This window comes from Columba livia, chromosome 15 (genome assembly GCF_036013475.1).
Source record: "Columba livia isolate bColLiv1 breed racing homer chromosome 15, bColLiv1.pat.W.v2, whole genome shotgun sequence".
Classification (NCBI taxonomy): domain Eukaryota; kingdom Metazoa; phylum Chordata; class Aves; order Columbiformes; family Columbidae; genus Columba; species Columba livia.
This window is the reverse complement of record NC_088616.1, coordinates 12,136,979-12,142,937: the sequence shown is the minus strand read 5'-3', so window position 1 is coordinate 12,142,937 and position 5,959 is coordinate 12,136,979. Positions and strand designations below refer to the sequence as shown.

At 47.2% G+C, this 5,959-nt stretch overlaps 1 long non-coding RNA gene across 1 annotated transcript; it reads left to right on the top strand.

Moving 5' to 3' along the window:
* The first annotated feature begins 1,748 nt into the window (after positions 1–1,748).
* Positions 1,749–4,360, top strand: LOC135575474 (uncharacterized). The gene is made up of 2 exons (XR_010466299.1): positions 1,749–2,100; positions 3,322–4,360. It is a non-coding gene; the product is annotated as an uncharacterized LOC135575474 (long non-coding RNA).
* Positions 4,361–5,959: the final 1,599 nt, after the last annotated feature.

Sequence of the window (5,959 nt, the reverse complement as noted above, 5' to 3'; positions counted from 1 at the left end):
ACAGGGCACATGTCAAAGGCTGAAGATTAACACCCGCCGAGCACTCTGCTCGCATACAAGGCCTCCCCCAAGTCACGGCAATAAAAGCTCAGCCTCAAATCAAAAGCGAAGCTTGCTGAGACTTCAAAATAGTTCACAGCCTGGGCGCTCAGCCCAAATTCAACTCAGCAATGTGCGGCCTTGTATCCAGGTGTGAAAGCCTTTGCCTATTGCCAGGATAAACCTCGCCGAGGCTCTGCAGGCAGCTGTGCGAGGGGGCTGTGAAGCCACCAGAAATGCACAACGTGTCCTTGCATGGGGTTCAGCCTCTGGACCCTTCCCTGCTCCTGCTTCCACCTCTCCCAAAGGTGGCCAGAAGAACTAAGGCTCTCGACTAAAATGAACTGCTTCCAACTGAGGATCTCCAAGCAGCCTGAAAGCCCTGAAGTTCATTATCTCAACCCTTCCATTAGACAGGAAATTATTAACCGCATTTTACATGTAGGGAAAGTGAAGCAGTGAGGGACTGAAGGGAGCTGCAGGATTTTGTAAGAAAAAGGGAGTTTGGGAGCTTACTGGTAATTTTGAAAAACTAAGGAAAAAATCATTTGGGGCTGGATGAAAATCAAGCACTAAAAAAAAAAACAACACCACTACTTTTGGCAAATCACAAACTGAAAGAAAAGTAAAACGGGTCATATAAAATGTTACATTTCAATCAAATTGAAACCATCCCTCTCATTGATTTCTTGAAAATGTCTTGGAACCACTTATACAATTAAGGGAAAGCTTGACACAAGAATTGAAATGGTACATTTCGAGAAATGTCAAAACAAGACCTTTGAGTGCTTTTTCAGTTATCTCTTTGCTTTTTCCAAAGACAATCATTGGGCAAAATGATCAGAAATTCACTGCACGTTTCACTGTGATGGAATTCGCATTTTCCATCAAAAAAAAGGGGCTTCAGGAAAAGAAAACGAGTTTTATTCCAGATGCAGCCTGTCCAATGGGGAGGCTGGAACCGACCCCAAATCTCATCCTTCAGCCCAGTCCAGAGGGTGTTTTGGGTTTGGGGTCAAACAGGAATGTGTCCTGGAGACAACGGAGCCCCGAGGGTGCATCCTTGGCCTCTGCTCTGGATCCTCCCTTCTGCCTTGCTCTTGGATTTCATCCTCCTCTTCTTCACTTTCTCAGCCTCTACAACCAAGAACATATATATTTCCCTGTTCTGTAGAGTATTTTGAACAGCAGATGAGAAGCATGACTGCTAAACATTAGTACGTTCAGTGTAATAATGGTTTAGTGCTAGAGTTGGGTTGGACTCGATGATTTTAAGGGTATCTTCCAACGAAAATGATTCTGTGATTCTATGATCTTCTCTTCATGGAATAATCATTCATATTTGTAGTGCAATTAACTGATGATAGATACTGTTGAATATGCAACATGGGGACTGAAAATCCTGCAGCAATAAGGGCCCAGTCCTGCATCTCTGACCCTTGCAAGCCACTCAGTAAAGGAAATTAATCTCATTAATTTTAATAGAGCCTTTGACCAGAGTAAACAACCCTTACACAGTCAAGTCTTCCTCACACACAATGAAATGGGCTCCATCCCTCTGCTTACGGCCTCTCCCAGTTCCACTGCCTCGTGCTTTGCAAACCCACGGTTTGTTTAACAGCTCAATTATGTTTAAATTACAGAGTCATCTGTAGCTGCAGTTCCAGCATTTCAAAGCCATATTAAAAACTGAGCTCTCATTTAGCATTTCAATCTGCAGGAGCATTTTCTAGGTTCCCTATTATGATTTGATTTTGCACAACTGGCATAGGAGTGAACCCAAAGCCGAGATACCAGGGGATCGGGGAGGGACAGTTGGGGTTTTTTCCCACCTGACTGCAAAACCAGCAGCACGAAACAAGACCACAGGGTGGCAATTAAAGTAATTACCAAAAAAAATTAGATCCCTCCCTCTTTTTCCCTCACATAATGGCAGGTCATTAAAGTTAATAGTCAGGATCACATTTGTACATGTCAGCAAAAAGTCATTGCAGCATCTTTCATCTCCACGACTGCAAGCAACTTTCCTCCCATTCCTTCAGTCTCCAAGGGAGCAGCACGGTATGTCGGCTTCTGGGTTTGGGTTTTCTTTGTCTTACACCTGTTGCTGGGACTCGCCAGCAAAGGCTTGAGGTGCTAAAACTCGTCTGTTGGGATAGGAAAGCTTTCAAGTGCTCTGAATATTTCGAGGTCAGGGAGGAATTTGTGTTAGATGTAACCCCAGAGATGACTCTGCCTGGAGCTGGAGGTGGGTATTTGGCAGAGCAAGGGGAAAGCCAGTGCAAAGTGCCTTTGATGGTGATGTGTGGCTCCAAAAGGCCATCTCTATCCCTTTGCTGTGCCACCGCTGCCACATGTTGAGCTGGAGGTCCCTCCACATGGGGTGGCTTTGGCCTGGAGCATCTCTCCACCACCACTTTCGACCAGACCAACCCACCCATTCTCGAACAGAGCCTGTGGGGTTTCCCAAAAGGAGAGAACAGGTATTTTCATGGCAAAGGGTTGATGCCAACCTCTGCCAGTGCTCAGTGGGGCCGTGTGTTTTCTAAGGGAGGAGTAACAGAATGAATTTTAGTCCCGGTGGCCACAGATGGGACCTGCATCCTGTGCAGGATCAGTCATGAAGACAAGTATGTTATGGGAACTGAAGAGCAAAGAAGCTGTTTTATTTCAGCTTTCTCCCTTGCAGTGCTGGGAGCCCAAAACAGATGTGAGATGAATGAAATGTGCCTTTTGGGTAAGGAATCCAGGCAGAGGCATCATTTGGGGTTCAGGACAAGAAGTGAGGTGTAGTTGGGCTTGTTGCAATCATCTTTTTCTGCCCTTCCATCCAAGGACAAAGCTTCGTTCTCTTCCCTGCTGGTATTTGTACCTGTCTGGGGCAGGGAAGACTCTGTCTCAGCGACACGGGCATCAGGGACTAATAATCACTAACAAAGGGAAACTACTACATGCAGTGAGATTGCTGATTTTATGGCAGCAAATGATACTAATAAATACGTGAGTCCCAGGGGAACCTGCCGTCACGAGGGAAGTTCCATGTTTCAAACCACCAGCTGCTCTGGCCGGTCTGGTATCAGAGCATGACCCCAAAAAAAGAAGTTCTTATTTTACATTTGATCCCGGAGAGATGGATAGTGTCTGTTTTTGCTGAACTCATCAGCAGGCGTCTCTCGGCGGCTGAGCATGCCGGAGGCTGTTGAATGATGCAGGCTTCATGTTATCCTAGGAGAAAATTTCATTTCCCCGTTTTTACGCTGTAACGTCTCTGAACTGTTCCAGCTGCTTGGGAGTGAAGGTTCTTTGGGAATGATGCACTTCAATCATACTCCTTTTCCCCTCCACCGATCAAAACTGACAATGACAAGACAGCACGAGTCTGGAAGGAGAAAGGAAGGAGTTCCTGCTGTGGGCCTTTTTGGGTGAAACGTGCTGAGTGCTGTGATGTTCCTGGGGGACTGACGAGGTTTGGGGTGCTCCCCCTGCTCCTGCCACCCTTATGCAAGAGCTGCACTTTCCTCTGGACCTCCCCTGCCCAGCATGGATGTTGGGAGCCCCTTTGGAGACAGACACCCTTTCCATCTTCAGGGGAATGACCTTGCACAGATTCACCACCACACCTGACTTCATTTGGGAACAAGCTTCACATCCCCCTTCCAAAAACCCAGAAGAGATGATGGCTTTGAACCCAATCTGATACATTTCATGTAGCCACTGTAGAGGGTGATTTCCCCCAAAACTCTTGTTGAAAAGCTTCACTTGTTCCCCCCCAGCTTTGGGCGAGGGCTCATAGCTGCATTTATCTTTCACCTTCTATTCACACTTTGCATAACAGAGAATGTCTTTTGCAGCCAGGACTGTGATAGGCAGTTGCAGGTCTGTCTTGTGGCTTCCAGTGGCCCTGAAAACTGCAAATAATATATTCTGGAAATTCCCTAGCCTTGCCCATGCTTTTGCTGTGTAAGTCGTAGTTCCTCCTGTATCATTAGTCTTCCTTCGGCAAACAGCTATTGTGCATTTGATACTTTTATCTTTTAACAGTTTTTCTTTACATTTTTCATCTGCTAAATTGCATTTTTGTGGGCTTGTCGCTCTCTTTTTATTTTAGTTTATGTTAGTTCTTTCCCCTGTGTAACTGTACTCTTAGGAAGATTTTAATTACCTTCCTTTAAAGCCAAATGACAAGTAGAGCATGTCATTTGTAGCTAAAGTATCACTTGAAAATGCAAAAGCCCCGGCTTTATCAGGCTTAAAAGCTTTCCTGGAATCTGTTCAAAAACTGCTGACTGGGCAAGATTAAACATCGCAATGTTAAGTAAAAGATCTCTACATGTGGTATTCTTTTATTCCCTTGGGTGATCAAGTTAAACTGCAATGCAGCCCTCAGGCCTTCTTCTAAAATATTATTAAGGTTTTTTTCTCCTTTGTGCAATAAGGAGAGGGGACGAGGCTTTGGTGATCAGAATCTCAAAACAACTACACCTGAAAGCACAGAGGACCTGAAGCCATGGTGCCTTCAGAAGAGAGCAGGTGTTTCTAGAGCAAAACAGCGACAACAGAGGGCACCGGAGGAACAGCCCTTGTCCAAACACACTGTCCATACACCTCCTCCAGAGCCAGAACCTCCCGCAAGCCTGGCTAGACTCGTAATCCCACAGCACAGAAATGGTCTGACTGCACCAAGGCATTAAGGGAAACCATTTGTTAAGGTGATTTGTTGCATGGGGATCAGCAAACCTGGCAGGGGACCCACTTCTTGATTGCTGGGACAATGACTGAAAGTGGGACTGTGGCGAAAGGTGAGCAGAACAACATAGAATCATTTTGGTTGGAAAAGACCCTCAAGATCATGGAGTCCAACCGTTCCCCCACACCTCACACTGACCCATGTCCCTGAGAACCTCATCTCTGCATCTGTTCACCCCTCCAGGGATGGTGACTCCACCACTGCCCTGGGCAGCCTGTTCCAATGCCTGACAGCCCTTTCCATGACAAAATTTTCCTAATATCCAATCTAAACCTCCCCTTCATGTATGTAGGAGGTACCTGCTGTTTGGGTGTGCTGAGGGGCTGCCCATCCTCCCTGCACCCAAGGCTGCCAGGTCTGGGCTGCTCGTCAGTGCAATCTGTGTTTTCTGGCCCAGCAAGCAGGGTATCTCAATGTGCTGTCCTGGGATCAGTGGTGGGACTTGCAGCTTCTCCACTGGGTAAGCTTCTCCACTTGCAGCTTCTCCACTGGGTCTGTGTGCAGACAGCAAACAGCCCGATGTAAGGGCAGGAGCAGTAAGATAGCGCAGTGTCCTTGAAAAGATCCAGCAAGGCAGAAAGCCATTGCTGGGACAGAAAAAGTCGTGATGATAACCCAGATGCCCACGCACACCTGCAGACACACAGATGTGGCTCGCACTGGTCCCTGAAGCACAGCAGTGATTTGTTACATGTCTCTGGTATAAACGTCCTGAGGTGTCGGCAGCACGCAAACAGCATCGAAAGGGTCTCTGACCCAGCCTAGCACAGTGTAAGGGGCAGTAAACAGCCCATGCCGAGGTATTTCAACCAGGAACGAGCAGAACCCATCCCAGCACAGCTACTAGAGCCTGGAGGTGTGAGCCATGCTGGAGGACCCACAGGAGGCTGCAGATGGGCTGGGGACATCACCCCATCCAGGGCAAAACCCTAAGGGTGAAGGGACTGGGAAATGGGTGGGCAGGACTGACCATTCCCCACCCACCATCCATGAGAAGCTTCAGTTTAGATTTCCCCGAAGGCAGCAGGGAGCAGAGGATCTCTTAATTTATGGTAACAGGTTTTCCCTTCCCTGAACACAGTGAGACGATCCTGATCTGCTGGCCAAGAGCTCCTTAAAAATGCTTGGAAAGGAGAATACTGGGATGTGGAGGGGAAACACTTATGGTTTAAA